The sequence below is a fragment of the Cebus imitator genome, unplaced genomic scaffold, assembly GCF_001604975.1.
Source record: "Cebus imitator isolate Cc_AM_T3 unplaced genomic scaffold, Cebus_imitator-1.0 Scaffold105, whole genome shotgun sequence".
Classification (NCBI taxonomy): domain Eukaryota; kingdom Metazoa; phylum Chordata; class Mammalia; order Primates; family Cebidae; genus Cebus; species Cebus imitator.
In genome coordinates, this window is record NW_016107420.1 from 4,133,664 (window position 1) to 4,152,142 (window position 18,479).

General features: G+C 35.5%; 1 pseudogene; it reads right to left on the reverse strand.

Moving 5' to 3' along the window:
• LOC108310567 overlaps positions 1-13,499 on the reverse strand; it is a 46,100-nt pseudogene extending 32,601 nt beyond the window's left edge.
• Between the last annotated feature and the right edge of the window lie 4,980 nt (positions 13,500-18,479).

Consider the following 18,479-nt stretch of genomic DNA (forward strand, 5'->3'; position numbering starts at 1 on the left):
ATAAGATTCAGTATATGTGCAACTCTAACTATCATGGGAGAAGCAGTAGAAGTTGCTTTAGACTGGGTAATACAGGAAAATAGAAAACAGCAAATGTAGAGGATAACTAGCTAAAGAATTACTGGGTATATGAATTGCATATCTCCCTGTTTTTTCTCCTATTAATTGAAATTTTACTGAATTTGAAGACAAATTAGAATGCTTCATTCAATTTCACTGAAAATATGCCATTTTCAATACCAATATCCATTCAGATTAACTCATTCAAATTGTGTGTAACATCCACTTTGTGGAATGCATTTACACTAATACTGTCAATGGCAATAGCTTCTGACTCAATAGCCTAACTCTTCGGTGAAAAGAACCTCCAGTATTTTTAGCAGTCACTTTATCCTAATAGAAAGCATTAATGTCTTTCCCAGTTTAGAGGAAAAATATTTTCCAATAAATCAAAGCAAAATAATATTAATAGTTATTTGTGAGCATTTGTGTTCCCGGGTAGCAATGTGGCCCTAAGTAATTCTTCAATTGCATCACAAGTGGAAGAAATATATTTGATAGAGAGATAAGTAAGTAGATAGGGAGATAGATAGATAGACTCATGATAAATAGATAGATAGATAGATAGATAGATAGATAGATAATTCCCCTTTTTTGCTGGAAAATAAATTATAAATCCATAGAGCCTAAGTAGACTCACTGATAAAATTTAGTAAATATTTAATGTTCATCTTTTTCATGCAAGTTACAGCCTGGAATACAAAGATGAGTAACTCACCATGCTTGGCATCTCAATTTTATACTTGGTGGGGGGAAATGAGGGAATCAACATAAAATTGATCACATTTCCAAAAACATTAATCATGGGTGATGATATATCAGGGAAAATTTTTACAAAAAATTCACATGACCAAGAGTCTATAATATTGAAATAGGTCTATATTATTGAAACCACCACTACAATATTTCCAAAGTAACAATGTGTAACTCAATCCTATTAAATTTACTTCAATTATTTAGCTTTATGTGTATCTTCCAGATTGATATGGACTCTCACTCTCTCTCTCTCTCTCTCTCTCTCTATCTCTCTCTCTCTCTCTCTCTATATATATATATATATATATAGTATGTATAAAGTATATATATATAGTATATTTCATATATATCCTATTGAATGGATACCAATATCCATTCAAATTAATACATTCAAATTGTGTGTAACATCCATTTGGTGGAATGTATTCACACTAAGGCTGTCAATGGCAGTGTATATATAGTTATATATATGTATACAATTATGACACTGGAAAAAGTTCTAATGAAGTAATGGCATTTGAAGTGGACCCCAAAGGTAGATAGAGTAGCAGAGGGATTGCACCTTGAGAAGACTAATCAGCAGTGGGGTACTGTTGACAAATAAAGAAGATAGCAGAAATAACCCTGAGAATTACATTTGGAAGGACTTTTCAAATAGTTAAGGAATTAAGAGGCTCTGCAGTAGAGGAAATGGTCTAAAGATGGAAATGTAAGAATAAAGTATTGACATATTATAAAAATGGAATTTGCATTGTTAAGTACAAAAAAATAAAGGAGGGATAATCATCAAGTTCAAAAATCTAGATCCATTTAATGAAATAAAAAAGTCTAGAGGACATAAATGTTTTGGGAAATATTGAGGTATAAAAATGAATGGGCTTGTTTTTTAACCTGCCAAATTTCAGTTCCTTGTAGATATCCAAGGCTGAGTGTCAAGGAGACTGAAATACTAATCTAGGGATAAACTTTCAGGATTCATTCATACTTAGAACACGGAAATAGATGAAATTTTTGAGAAAGAAAGTCCCACAGAAAAAGTAGTTTTAAAGAGGGAAGAAAGATATTTGAAAAGTAAACCTAAGGAACAATGTCTATTAAAGGATATTAAACTATGATAATGTAAATCAATGTGATTCCCATTTTTGCTGTCCAGCACTTACCAATAAAATTGTAGTTTTACTGATATTCAACTCAGTGTGAGACAATTCAATGAGGTTTACAGTTTTATTGAGAATTTTTATAGCCTGTGGAATGTCCCTCATGTGATGAAAAATATTGGAATAAAATTTTGTGTTACTGATGGGGTAACTTTTATTTTCTTCTAACTAGATACCAGTAAATAAATTCTAGCACTTATGTAGCATATTATGGAAACATAAAAACTTGAGAGTACCAAGCAAATTTTTGTACATCAGGCAAATTCTTATCCAAATGACAGTAATTTTTTTGATCTGATAAGCTATTCTTCATTCTTGTTTTCTTAAGATAGGTCTAATTTTGTTTCCTATATCATAGCCCAAGCAAAGTGGAGCTGGGTAATTGCATTTGTCTCATGAACAAAAGAATCGACAAAGTTCACCATCTTGTCGCATCAATAACGTCAAAACACTAATATATAAGTAATAGCGGTAATGAATAACAACAACAACAATAATAAGATAAGCCAGGATGCCTTCAAACGCACAGCCTGCAGTGGCAGTAAAATTCTTCCTTGAATTTTCCTCTCCAGTAAGATGTCTGTGTACATACTAAAGCCGGTTCTCTCACTTGCCATGCGGTCTGCTACTTTTCTCTTCCCTCTGTCTATCCTGTTAAGTCATCACATCTCAACAATGGGGATGGCCTTAATCCTCCCCTGCTTTTAATTCACTTGCAGACTGTTCCTCCTTTATTTTCAGGCTACGGGGTGTTAGGAGTGTCCGAAAAGTGGGAAGAAGAAACCCCCATTCCCACTCTTATTATCTAAGCAACAAAATACTGCAGCCTGTATTTTTATTTTTAAAAGCCTCTTTTAAATTTATGCAGTTGAGACTACAGTCCTCTCTCCCTAATACTCAAGCTCATGGGAGTTAGGATGTTAATTTGGGTGTCACATTTTCAAAGCAAATTTCCACATCCTGTACTCTGTCTAGCAGTAACATATCATGTCCAATGCATGCCTCTCTTCGCTGATAAGGAATTTCTTTTTCTCCTTATTAAAGTGCTGTTTAGTGGCTCACAGAGAAAAAAAAAAATTCCTGTAAGGCCAACTTATTAGGCTTAATATTAAGGATAAAAATATCAGGGTGAATGAAGCTTAATGTTAAAAGCTGGGGAACAGAAAACTTGTTTACATCATCATCATCACTATTACCATTGTTACCGTCATTATTGATAACTGTGGTAAGTGGATTAAGGTTCTCAACTCTTCACTACCCACACCCACTCACTGTAATAGGATTACATCCAAATCTTTTGTCTCATGACTCTTAACAGGGCCTTCCAGTGGAGTGGGTGGAGTGTTCATTCTTATGCAGTTAACTTTGGGTAGAACCATGTAACTTGCTTTGGTTGTTGGAATGTTATTTAATGCAATGAAGATAGAGGTAATGAATATACTTGAATAACCTGTCTTGGCTGCTTGTGTTTTTGTCATCTGTGATGAGAATATGTTGAGTAGAGCCATTAGTTCTGGAATAAGAACAAACACTGAGCTTTCACTTGCAGCCGGGATCCCAGCCCAGCTGATGCCATCTGAGCTCAGCATTGCCAGAGCTGGCCTGTAAAAATGCATGAGCAAGAAATCATGTGGTAAGACAGTGAGATTTTAGAATTGTTTATAATGTATCAACACTATAGAGAAAAGTATACTTTCTAAAACAACAAACAATTGAATACTGCTGTCTAGCTTTTCAAAACCAGATCATAGGCCTTAGATCCATAAGTAAGTTAAAATACAAAGAAAAATTATAAAAACATATCATAGAATGAAAAACCTTTCTGTTTCATTGCAATGAATTGAGTTGAAAGCCTGGAGCTGTGACTAGGACACTTCTAGAAAGTGAAGATGGAGAAAGTCCTTTCCCTTTCCATTCTCCCCACCAAAATAATAATAATAATAATAATTTGTATGTCCATGGTGTTGGTTTGCCTGAAGACTGAAGATAGACATAATATGCATGATCCTCAGACAGCACAGGAGGATTTAAAGTATGAAATAGATCGGCCACACCCCACACAGTCTATGGGGAGTTTAGAGCCAGGCTAACTGGGTTTATGTATTAGCTCTTCTACCCTTTTGTATGTGTGATCTAGCCATGGGGTTTTAGGCCTCAGGAAGAGAGAATTGCAGAAATGTAGGGAAAGAACCATTCTCCTCATCTCTATCCCTGATCATAGAATACTTTGGCATGGTGAAAGGATTAGGTGGCCACCACTGGAGGATGTCACTGCCCTGTGGGGGCACATAGTCAAATGAAGGGTACAGAAGGCAGAGAGACAAAGATATCTCCTTAACTCAGAGCAAAACAACACAAGGTGATATATCCTTGAGCACATGGGAGACCACCTGCTTTATAGTCTCAGAATTAACAGAGCTTTTAGGTAACGGACAGATGCTGCTATCGAGTAAGTAGAACCTCAGAGCTTGTGAAACTCATGAATTGATATTAATGTTGTGAAGCCTTGAAAAGATGTGGTACACTATATTTATCCTTGAATAAATTTAATTCATTTCAACAAATATTTATCAAGTATTTACTATGTGTGAACTGTTATTTATGAATAAGAATGAAAGTAGCAGGGCTAAAGCAGTATAAATTATTAGTTTAAGCTTTTTAAAATAAATTTCGGATGACTTGAGATTGGAAAGCATATTTATTTCCTATTTCTTCATTCTTGGGTTCAGTCTTGATTGACAGAGCCCTGGATTAGTGGCACATGAGAAGCTCGTGCTCTGGTGATGTTCCAATTTTAATTGGTGATCACAACACGTCACCTATTGGTTTCACCTGCACAACCTCAATTTTCTTGACTGTAAAATTAAACAATTATCTTAAACTACCCTTGAATTATTATTTTCCCTTGACTTAAAATTTCATAGTTGAAATCTAGGATCTCAATCCCTTAGCTTTATGCTTGTATTTCAAATACCATTGAAATTTTTAAATGCCATAAGTCCAGTATAAAGAATGCAAAATGGTAGTCTTAAAAAGTAGATAGACTGAGATTTATCGGTTATATTAATCCAAATGTTAATGCATTTATACAAATTATCATGTTGGGCTATCATAATTCTACATAGGATTAATGGAGAGAAGGGTCTCAAATAAGTTAGCAAGTATATATTTGCACTTTGCATTGTGTTACATGTACCCAGGGATCAAAGTGATAGCAAAAAAGTGTGCTCAGTGAAGAGTTGAGCTTGGGTTTTCATTATAAAGTGAAACAGCCGTTCAAGAAGTTCTCAAATTTGATTTCCTTGATTTTGTTAAAGATTTTTGTTTTCCAAACAGCACAGCAGACACTGGAATTAAAAAAAAAAAAAAAAAAAAAAACTAAATTAAAACTTAAAAACACTCCTTTAGCATACCTTACCTTGAATATGACTTTGGCAAAGAAAGACTTATTAGCAGTGTATAGTTAGCCTGAATCTAATGCTACCAAAAGGCTTTTTTAACTATATGAAAGCTCCAGTTGGTCAGAGCACCTTCAGTTATTGTTAACCTGATTTAACATTGTCTTCCCCAACAACCACACTTGACTAGCTTTTTTTAAAAAAGAAAAATAAAGCTCTATTTTAGGGTCAGAATAAAAGTATCTTAACTTACATGAACTAAACCTGTGATATTTTTATTCGATCTACCCAGGTCCTGAATTGGAATTATTATTTTTGTATTACTACTAAGAGACATGATTGAAAATAGAAATTGCCCCCACCATCTTATTACTAAAACTGTCAGCTGTTGTAAATATAATGAAAATAAATAATTAATATTAAAAGTAATATTTTTCATCTATTCTAAGCTTAATATATTGAACAGAATAAAACAATCACTGTTATATAAAGAGTTTTTTTCTTTCTGGAAAGAATATGGTCTTTTTAAAATAAGCCATTTCTAATTTACATATAGGCAAGGATTTAAAATTTTAAATTTTACCTAAAAGAAGATGTTGATCATATCTGATTTTAATTATATTGGTAGTCACTTAAACATGCATTCTCTGTGAAGATAATAAATAAATAATTTTTGAAACATTTTTATTTCTGTAGTTTCTATCATATAAGTGGAGGATCCCAATAAGTTTGGAAGGGCAAAAAATATGTTCTCATGTTCCCTGTAATTCAGTCTTATTTTTCTTTCTCAGTATTTGTTGGTTTTCTGGATTTTTTTTTTTTAGCCTGTTGATTGCCAATTTATTTCCTTATAAATTCTGACACTTCTGTGGCATTGTAGGAAAAAGGTCGTGTGTGTGTGTGTGTGTGTGTGTGTGTATGTGTGTGTGTGTGTCTGTCTGTCTATCTCCCAGTAATCATATCATTCATAATATTTGGCATAACTGTCCTTAAAGGACAGACATTTTATAGCAAGCGAAAGTAGTTTTTATTTTAACAGAAAACATTAAAAAAAAAAACTGGACAAAAAATCTCAGTCTTACATGCTCCTTGTAAGTTGAAGTTGAAGGACCAATATGTTTCCCTGAGGCATTTTTCACTCTGTTGTTTCAGGTCAGGGCTAAATTCTAATGGCATATTTCATACTATATGAAAGATACTAGTCTCATAACATTTATATAACTTCGATTAACATTGTTAAGAAAAAATGACTAAGGACTTTTACAGAGTAAATATTTAATACCCTTTTAAACAGATGACTAAAGATACCATGCTATAAATACAAAAAGAGCCACTAAACATTACATTTTATTTACTTACCATACACAGACTAGAAAAACTCATACCAAAAATATATAGGTTTGCCACAAGTATTTCACTTCATCATTTCTTAAGGATGTTTTTGGATAAAGTACTAAGAGAATCAAAACACATTTTAAGTCAGTCTCCGTTTAAGGATAAAACAATTTCAAAAAAGATGGTAGGAAACAAGGCATAGAATTTCTAAATGCGTTTATCAACATTGAAGCTATAAAATACAGAGAAGGGGAATTTTATAGTTGGTGGTTGGTACACCCATGAGTCCTACCCCTACTACCCATAAGAACAAGGGTTGGGAGTGCTTCATTATATGCCATTTGGAGAAGTTAAAATATGCGCCTTGCAGTTTGGAGATTCAGTAGCCTGATTTTTTCTGACTTTTGCCTGAAAAGCAGAGAGGGCAAAGGTGGGCTGGTTTCTTGCTTTGAAGCTACACAGACAGAGGCGCAATTGTGGGGCAGCAGAGTCTACCAGGGCAAAGAGTATATAAATGTCTTCCATGCACCAGATTGTAGAGTCAGGATGGGGCCATCTTACCTCCTGTTTGAGATGGCTTCCTTGAAAGGGAAACAAAAACAAAAACCTGGAGAAAATAATAAAGAAGTTGAGGGATGTACAAGGATGAGAAAAAAGTGACTGACCTGAAGAGATACTCATTTGCTCTGTCCGGGGAACTGCAGGTGAGAAAACCTCGGGGATAGGGTCAGAAAGAGCCATGAATTCAGACTTTCTGCACCCTCCCCTTATTCATTCTTTTGCCCCATACTTCACATTTAGAAGAGGTCAGAAAATACCCAAGAGGGGATGTCAAAAAAAGTAGAGGGGATAAATGAAGGAGGAAAATATAAACTGGAACTCATGTTTGAAATTTTTATTCTACATAGGACTGGACATTTTACATTTTGAATTGTGACTCAAATTCAAAATACTAGGAGACTTTTACCATCTTAAGAATGATGATAAAAGTCATGGAATCTGCATGAGTTTTCATCCCAAAGCAAGGGACTAAAATAGCTCCATGTAGCGTTAAGTACAAAAGGAAATAGAAATAAAATTGCTTGTGATTGCCCCTACAAGTAAAACCAGTTCAATTACATTGAGAATTCAAGGGCTGATGCACTTATTAGTAACAAATAAGTCAAAATTAAAAACAGAATTGGTAGTGACTTATCAGGTAACAAAGAACTAAAGAGAAAGTTTTAGCTACAATTACTTGAAGGGTTTTTTTTACCCCTTTCTCCCATTCATTTTTCTTTTTCTTCATAGTTTATTTCCATCTCAGGAGAGGAATATTCTACTTTATATCAGTCAGCAATACATTTCAGACAATCAGATGTTCTGTGCCAAAATGTTAACTGGGTATCTATTTCCTAATGTGTAAAAAAAAAAGATTATGATACATTATATGTCAATCCCAAATTCCAAAAGTTGATTTATTATAAAATCGATGAAACTTAACCATCAAAGTCCTTCATTTGCATGAGCCCCTTCCAAGATCCTGGGAAGAAACTACCAATGAATATTTGCAATGTTCATTAAGGTAAGATAATTTTATATTATTTTAGTTAAAGGAGGCCCACCAAATATTACAAGATGCAGCTCCTACAGAACATGGATCCATTCTAACCGATCAACTTATTTCCTAAATGTAAATAAAATAGGAAAAACCCCTATATAGAAGTATGCTTGGATGTGAAATTATTCAACATTGTTTCCTAAATGTCAAATAATTGATATAATTAGTGCAACAGTTGTTTTTGTGTATAAAAATATCTATTCTATGTTTTTTCATTTACTTGTTTTCTTATTTGTAGCTTCCTTAATACTTTCTCTTTTTTAAACTTTTACTTTATATTCAGTGGTACATACGCAGGTTTGCCTTATAAGCGCATGTCTCAGGGGGTTGGTGTACAGATTATTTCATCACCGAGGTAATAAGCATAATACCCAATAGGTAGTTCTCTGATCTTCTCTCTCCTCCCACCCTCTGCCCTCAAGTAGGTCCTGGTGTCTATCGTTCCCTTCTTTGTGTCCATGTGTTCTTGTTTAGGTCCCACTTATAAGTGGCATTTGTTTTTCTGCTTCTGAATTAGTTTGCTTAGGATAGTGGCCTCCAGCTCCATCCATGTTCCTGTAAAACACATAATCGTGTTCTTTTTATGGCTACATAATATTCCATGGTGTATAGGTTCCCCATTTTCTTTATCCAGTCTATTGCTGACGGACATTTGGGTTGAGTGCTGTGATGAACATATGTGTGCATGTGTCTTTATGACAGAGTGATTTATATTTTTTGGGTATATACCCAATAATGAAATTGCTGGGTCAAATGATAATTCTGTTTTAAGTGCTTTGAGGAATCTTCACACTACTTTCTTTAATGGCTAAACTAATTACATTCCCACCAGCAGTGTATAAGCAGTCCCTTTTCTCTGCAACCTTGCCAGCATCTGCTCTTTGACGAAGTCAACAAACACAAGCAATATAAAAGGACTCCTTATTCAACAAACGGTGCTGGGATAACTGGCAAGCCATAGGCAGAAGACTGAAATTGGACCCCTACCTCTCACTATACACAAATCAACTCAAGATGGATTAATTACCTGAATGTAAAACTAAAACTATAAAAACTCAAGAAGATAACCCAGGAAATACCACTTTACACATAGGACCTGGCTAAGATTTCATGACAGTGATGTCAAAAGCAATTGCAACAAAAAAGAAAATGGACAATTGATACCTAATTAAACTAAAGAACTTCTTTAGTAAATAGCCTGCAGAACGGGAGAAAAGTAAAAGAGCAGAATAAACAGCCTGCAGAATGGGAGAAAATATTTGCAAACTACGCGTTCAACGAAGGTCTACTATCCAGAATCATAAGGAACTTAAACAAATTTACAATCACAAAACGAACAACCCCATTAAAAAGTGGGAAAAGGACATGAATAGACACTTTTCAAAAGAAGACACGCATGTAGCCAGCAAGCATGAAAAAAGTCTCACATCATTAACCATTAAAGAAATGCAAATCAAAACCACAATGAGATACCATTTCATACCAGTCAGAATGGCTATTATTATTGTTATTATTATTTGAGACAGAGTCTCATTGTATCATCCAGGCGGGAGTGGAGTGGCTCAGTCTCAGCTCACTGCAACCTCTGCCTCCCAGGCTCAGGCAATTCTCCTGCCTCACCTTCCCAAGCAGGTGGGATTACAAGCGCATGCCACCATGCCCAGCTCATTTTGTATTTTTAGTAAAGAAAGCGTTTGCTAAGTTACCCAGGCTGGTCTCAAACCCCTGACCTCAAGTAATCTGCCTGCCTCAGCCTCCCAAAGTGCTGAAATTACAGGTGTGAGCCACTGCAACTGGTCAGCTATTATTAAAAAGTCAAAATAATAATTTCTTGATTTGAAGGGGGTGTTTATTATATAATACTTGGTAAAACTTTGAAAGGCATTCTGGAAACATGTCAGGACAAATGCACCAGGCAGGGAATGGCTCACATTGAGAATGATGCTGTGATGACTCTAACAGCCAGAAATATCCCAGTACTTGTCTTCTTAGTTTATGCATACCGCTTTTTTCAAAACATCTACATGTGATTGTCATGTGTTACTATAGTTAAAATGAAACTTGAGTACTTACTATACACTGTTTTCTCAAAAACTATTGTATTTCGGCCTTGCACAGTGGCTCACGCCTGTGATCTCTGTACTTTGGGATGCCCAGGTAGGAGGATTAGCTGAGGCTAGGAGTTCAAGACCAGCACAGGCAGCAATGTGAGAACCCCATCACTACTAATATTTAAAATTAGCTGGGTATGGTGGTGCAGGCCTATAGTCCCAACTACTCGGGAGGGTGAGGCAAGAGGATCACTTGAGCATAAGATTTCAAGGCTGCAGTGAGCTATGATTGCATTTCTACACTCCAGGCTAGGTGACCCTGTCTTTTAAAAAAAAAATTGTATTTTGTTTTCCAAATGCAAATAAAATTTCCTATGTAAACATCAACTATAAATGTATTGACAGTTAATGCATTATATGAAGTTTAAGTATTTGAGAACCAAAAAGCAGTCTACTGGGAACAGTGTAATAGAGGGATAGATGTTGGGAGGCTTTAACTTACTTTTCAAAATTGTCTTGCAGTTGAAGCTCTATGGCATCACTGAATAACAACAATGACAAGAATAAAATAATAACAGTAATAGCTAATGTTTGCTGTTTCTTAAGGCTTAACTAAATCTTTTAAACAATCCAATAAAATAAGTATAATTTATCCATCTTAGAGATGAAAGAACTAAGAGGTTCAGTAATTTATTCAAGGTGACACACCTCATAAGTGACAGAGCCAGAAGTCCACTTCATTCAGTTCAATTTCCCAACAAATACTCAGCATCTCCTTGACATAAGACATGCCAGGCTGTTTTGCTTAAATGGTATATCATGCAACATTCACTACAGAGATTTACTTCTCTGTATTACAAAATATGCACATAAGTTTTGTGTCAAAAATTTTTTCTCTGTAAATAAATAATAGATTGATGGCATCCACCCTACTTTTTTTTTTTTGAGACTGAGTCTCCCTCTGTCACCCAGGCTGGAGTGCAGGGGCGGAATCTCCGCTCACTGCAACCTCCACCTCCCGGGTTCAAGTGATTCTCCTGCCTCAGCCTCCCTAGTAGCTGGGAATACAGGTGCATGCCACCACGCCTGGCTAATTTTCTGTATTTTTAGTATAGACAGGTTTCACCATGTTCCCAGGATGGTCTTGATTTCCTGATCTCACGATCCAACCACCTCAGCCTCCCAAAGTGCTGGGATTACAGGCATGAGTCACTGCACCCAGCCCTGCATTTCTGATGGTAGCAAAAACCATCACAAACCTTCTGGTGAACAGTATGAGAATATTTGGTGAAATTAAGTATGTGAATACCACATGATACAAAAATTGTGCTCTTGGCTATAGATAATGGAAACTATGTGTGTCACTTAGAATAAATAAACTAGTTAACATGCACAATGATATGAATGCATCAAAACTTAGTGTTGAGTAAAGCAATGAAGAAAGAAAAGATTACAGCACTGCATCACATATGTAACTACACATGTTTAACCAAAATTGGAAAAGAATAGTAACTTCAGAAACACCGAACATTTCCAAGAGTACGCACACATTCAAAAAATCTTAAACTGACCTCATTATATGGTTACAAAAGAAGGGCAGGGAAACAGGTACTGGAATAAAATAAGGAAGAAATTTTACATGATGTGGTAATGACATTGTTCCACAAATTAAGAAATATTAATAGTTCAAATAATTGACCTGAGTTCCTGGGAATTTTGATTCAATGTTATGATCCAGAAAGTTCATACCTAAAATCAAACACCACTTGAGAGTTGGAATACGAAGCAAAATAAATTCAGCATTGCATCCTCAAAGCCATCAATCACCAAAGACAATCCCCTCCATTCAGTAGCTCATCACTGAGCTCATTTTATCAGGTTATTTATTCAAGTAAGAACGTTTAATTAAATTCTCACTAGAATAGCTAGAAGCGATTAAAAAAAAAAAAAGAAAAAGAAAAAGGTGTGCCCATAACAAACCAGTATACTCAAGTACAGCTTGCCTATCCTTATAATTTTGTTAAAATAGAATGTTTCAATGTGGCTTGCTATAAAGCAGAATTCCTCAAGAGGTCTTCTGTAGTATTAACATCTAATAAACAATGTGTTATTCTCTCCTCAATGTTTCTCTCTCTCTGTCTCTTTGTTGCTGTCTCCCTCTATACCTATTTTTATGAAAGTATAAATATTCTTAACAACAAACTATTTGATTCTCTTCCATTAATAATAATAAATAATGTTTACAATTGCCACATGCTAGATGTTGCTGTGTGCTTTATTAAGGAGTTTAAATGAGATATTTGATTCTCAATTTACTCAGGTTGATGCTATTATCATCACCAGATGTCACATACCAGCATATACTTCCCTGGTAGGTGATACATGGCATATTTAAAAACTGATATTCTAGAAGCTAATAATATAGTTATGTGGACCAAGTGGTTAAATCATCTCATATTGATGATTTAACCCTTTTTTTTTCCGTATATGACTTCTTTGTTAATTTTTCTTCTGTTGTATTGACCAGGTCTCTCTCCTTTACATCCCTGTATTGCCTAGTGCAATACCACCAACATCATATTCACCTCCACACTGCATTGTATTTTCTGTTTGTGCCTATCTTAACCATTAGAATGTCAGGCTCTCTGATATGGAAACTATCTCTTGAATATCTGCATCATGAAGAGAAATAATGTAGTAAGCTCTTGTCTACTGTATTTGTTAAAAGAAGTAGGAAGGGGGATACAATTGATATCTTGAAGATACATTCCCATCAAAGATAATCTCCAGAATGTATCTGAATAAGTAGCTAGTGCAACACCTGGGTGAAATAGATCTTAACTTTATTTTCATTCACCTGAGGATATGTGAATGCACAAAACATCATACATTTATAGAAGTCTATTAGAAAAACACATTTCAGTAGCAGCATTTTGGTTCAAATTGGTTTCTTTAGATGCAAATTATCAGGGGCCGGCAGTCTCATCATAGCTGAGTATTACTGCTTGGTGAGCTTGTATGCTCTCACTCTTGGAAAGGGAATACGTTTCAGGTATGAAAACCCTATTTCCAAAAGCCCAAGTGGATTGGTTGTGTGGAAGAGATAACCCTGCAGCTGCTTAGTCGCTGGTAATGCAGTCATCATTCCTCTCAAAATGCAAGGTATAATAAAGGGCTGCAAATGTAGAGTGTAATATTCAGCCAAGGCTTCATGAAGCACAATTGCTACTACATTAATATCCAAACCCAGTTTTCTGTTGGGAACTTGGTGCTATGAAGAGTGCCAATTCATTTCCTATTAAGAAAAACATCATGGATACAGCTACACAATGGCTTGTTTAAGTCTCCGTCAGGACTAGCAATTACCTGTATCCTTGAAAAATAGAAGGAATGGCATGTGGAGGGTCAGCAAGAGTGGACAGCTGGTCAATCCTCTGGGCTGGAACTACATGAAGGCTCGGCACTGCGGTTTAAATGTGGAGTGTCATTAAATTGGCATTTAATTGAACACTATAAACAATGTCACTAGTACAACCATGTTGTTAACGATTAACCCTAAAGTAATCAGATGCTGTCTTCTGTCTTCTGGTGACTTCTCAAAATGTCACTTATCCAAGGGCTCTCCAGGAGGAACTAAAGAAGATACCAGTGCTGCAAAAGAAAAAAAAATCTACCTGTATAAAACTACAACCTTACTTCTTGCTTGTCTCAGTTATAACTGCATTGGTACAGAGCCTACATAATTTCACTTTCTGTTTTTTTTTTTAATTTATTATTATTTTTTTAAAGATGGGGTTTCACCCTGATGGCCAAGCTAGTCTTGAACTCCTGACCTCAGGTGATCCACCCACCTCGGCCTCCCAAATTGCAAGGATTACAGGTGTGAGCCACTGTGCCTGTCCCATAATTTCACTTTCAATGACTTGCTAAATCAGCAATTAAAACACAAATAAAATTCAAAGATATTTGATATTATATTATTATTTGCTTTGAATCTGATTTATCTTTGATAAAAATACACTGATGATTTGAACCTGTTAAATTTTAAAGTAACCTTAAATGGCAGGTACAGACTTTGGGCTATATCTGCCTGTGATGCCTCCTCATTAATCACTCACAATCCCTTCAATAGCAGCTAACCACGAGGTTACATATGTCTTTCCAAAGATATACACGTATTTGCATCAATGATTATGCTTTATGTTTGTTTGTAATTTGTTAAATAGTGGGTTTTTGCGTGAAATGTTTGATGAACCCAACTGTGACCAGAAAACAAAACAGTTACTCGGAGAAAAAGTTTCAATCCACTTGATGTGGGTGCATGAGCAAAAGGAAAGTGTGATGAGTCAGAAGGTGAAAGCCAAGGATAAGGGGAGCTAAAAGCAAGAGAAAGACGGTTTAAAGACAGGCTGAATATCTCTGGAGAGCTGGTTCAGGACAATTTCTGAGTGAATGAGAAACACACTGTAGACATTTAAGGTAGGCAAAATGTCTCCAAAGAGCTGGATCAGGAAAATTTCTGATTGAGGGAGACACAGTAATCAGCTTAATATATCAGACACCCTTCTGGCTATTTCAGGGTAAGACCAAGTTTTATGTCTAGAAAACCATCTAAAATTGATGTTGCCATGTCCTCTTTATCCAAGAGAACTGAGAAAGATTGCTGTGGAATGATGTCAAATCACTTTCAATTTACCAAATAAATACTGATTGCCTACTTTGTGCCAAGTACTGGACTAAACACTTGAGGGACTATAATGGACGTTGTCCTTAAGGAATTTACACTCTGTTGAAAGAAGCAAGTGATGATTTTGCTCCTTTTGAACATTTTTAAATAAGAAGAGGGTGCTTAGGGGCACAAAGGAGGAATGCCTGTATTAGTGGAAAGAGAACAAGTCTTTTTATAAGAGGAACATCCAAAGGGAAACTAGAAGGAGGAATCAGGAATCCGCAAGCTGGCAGGGAATAAGGCAGAGATGAGGGGCAGAAGAGTTTTCCAATTAAAGCTCTAGAGACAAAGACACATGTGCTAAAACACAGAAGACCAGAGAGTGAGAACAAGAGTGAGCGAGTGAGCAAGAGAGAGAGAGATCAAGAAAGGCTCTGGACATTTTTACTAAGCAAAATAAGGTAGAATGAAAATACGTTAAACAGAAATGCTGCATGTGTGCATTAGAAAAGTGACATTAGCTACAGTGTGGAGAAAACTAGAAGTGGGGATCAGACAGATAGCAGAGAGATCAGTTAGGAAGCCAGCTATTGCAACCTTCTAAACAAGGGATGACGGTGCCCTGAGCAAAAGCGCTGAGAATGGGAACAGGATAAATACAAGCATCTGAGACATACTTAAGAGGCAGGAGTGGTAGACCAAGACTGTGCTTAGTACCAAAACAGGACTAAGTTGGTAGAGAAACAAATAAACTAAACCTGGGAATATCCTATCCTTTGTAATTATTTTTGTGTAGTCATTTTATACAGCTTTGCCCAGTTACTTCCATTAATATATTTGAAGAGGTTTTCAGTTATAAACAAACAGTAAAGGAGAATGTTGCTGAAATAATAAAAGTGTAGGGATCCAGTGAAAGAAAACATGATTTCTTTTTCAGGCCCTGAGGTTGGCAGAATTTACAAGCAATAAATAAGAAGCCTTATATTTAGTTGATCTTGACAATTTTCCCTGTGCTTAAAAGATTTTGATTGGAATCACTGCATAGTATTCTTACTTGTTTCAGGTAAGAAACATCACAGTCTTATTAGATGTGCATCACAGCCTACAACTAAAGCCAAAGAAAATTTCTGACAAGTCACTTGAAGTGCAAGGCCTGAAACAGTCTTCTGACAGTAGAGTGGGTTCCAGATAGTGGTAGAATTATTGTTCTTTCTCTGGCCAACTCAGCTAATGGAACCGTTAGCTAACTTTTCTGCAGTCCTGGAAGTGAAATCCTGGCTTCCCAGTGTTACGTGTAAACCACAAATTACTCCTCCTCTCAAAAACCATTTCTCTTTTAAGATTCAAACAAGCTCTAGCATCCTCTACAGATATATTAGCTGGGAAAACTCAGAATTTACTCTTGACAGCCTCCCATTCCCCAAGAGTCATATATCTTACACTAGCTAAACATGAACTCAATCTCTTCTTGGACCACAGAAAAAATTCTCACTCTGAAAAACAGTGATTTTGGTTTCTCTTCTTTATGCATCTTGGATGATTGTTCTTTTGAGTCACACTCTCTCAAAATCCTCAGCCCCTTCTCCTCTGTGATCTTCTCATAGTTTGTGAAGGGCTGGTTTTCTGAGGGCTGGCGGGAAAAATCAAGTCAATGGGAAATCTCTGACCAAACTGTTGCCACTCTCTGGACATCTCTTTCACAACCCTCAATCCCACTGAACCATCTGCTACACCAGAGTCATAGAGGTTACTCAAAATATTAGGACTTTGAAATTTGAAAAGATATTTCTGAACAACTGAGCATTTATGAATGTTTACTGCTCTTTGGACAGTTCGATCTATGCAATCATCTTGAAAAGAGAGAAATTTCAAAAAACTCCAAAAAGGAGTATTAGAAAGGATTGGTGACTTATGTAAAAGTTAGTTTCCAAATTCTCATTCTCTGACAAAGGTATTTGCTGAACCCAACTATGGTATCCAAACAGAAGACTCAGCAAAAACAACAAAACTTAAAGTTAAACCTGTGTTTGGCAGAGAAACATCATTTATAAATTATAAACGAAGACTTAATTGTATGTTTACATAAATAATGGAAAGATGAAAACAAACAGAACTGCATTGCCATAACAAAATGTCAGCCCACCTGCTGCTTCGGCATCATCTTTTGTTCTGCACTTGACTGGCTTTAATTAATATTTAAAGATCATTTAAGTCATATAAAATAAATAATTATAAAGTTTTATGTGCTCTACAGTATTGTAAGAAATAATTACTCCACTAATTTTTATGACAATGAATTCCATTACTTAACCAAGTAGTGAGTTCTTTTAAAAAAATAGATCTTCTAAAAGAAAACAAAGCAATGCATCTTTCCATGAGATACATGAGCATATAAAAATACCTTCTCATTTAAAGATAATTAACACTGCCTTTATTTTTTCCTCTGTCCTTTTGTCTTATAATTCACAGACACTCTTGACAGAGTTTGCCCTGGTAATGGCTGACTGTTCTTTTCAATATAATCACTCTTTTCTCCTACAAACAGGCCAATATCTTTTGTGATTAGCAAGGGACAGCCCTGTCTATCTTGATTAGTCATGGATACTTAGCAGTTCACTACATGCATCACCACTAATTGCAGCAAAAGTATTCATCTGGCGTCCTTTTCTTTTTATGTTTTCTTTTATCCCCAAACAAAATAGACAAGTAACTCTATCCTTATGAGATAAACTGGCGTTGGTGAAATTTACTACGCTTCCTTATAATTATTATTTGTAAAAATGTTATTTTGAATTATCTTGGCTGTTTTTGAAGAAAATTAGGTCACAAATTTAGTAGCTCATATAGCCCCTAAATTTAAGCTGCTAGTGTTCTTTGAAGGTAGTGGCTACAGGAATGAGTTAAGAAATATCATGTCATGGGTGGCGGTGGATGTTTAAATCAGTGTTTCAGTATTTTTACTCTGAATCTGTATCCAAAGTCTTATTTGCCAGTTAAACATTTACAATGAAAGTAGGAACTAGAGTGCAAATTAATGGAATATATTTAACAATAATAGCACTTATTAAATCAAGTAATTATTATAACTTGTAGAGCTACTACCCCATAAAGCTCAATATAGTATTTATTTTCAGGTTTTTAAATTATATTTTTCCCAATATTATACTTTCTAGTGTAATAATGACAGTTATGAAACTTTATTAGTAATTCAGGAACTAATACAAATATTAGTAATTCAGGAACTAATACAATTTATAAAATATAGGCAATGGGCCGGAGGTGGTGGCTCACACCTGTAATCCCAGCTTTGGGAAGCTGAGGTTGGTGGATCATGAGGTGAAGAGATCGAGACCATCCTGGCCAACATGGTGAAACCCTGTCTCTACTAAAAATACAAAAATTAGCTGGGTATGGTGGTGTGCGCCAATAGTCCCAGCTACTCAGGAGGCTGAG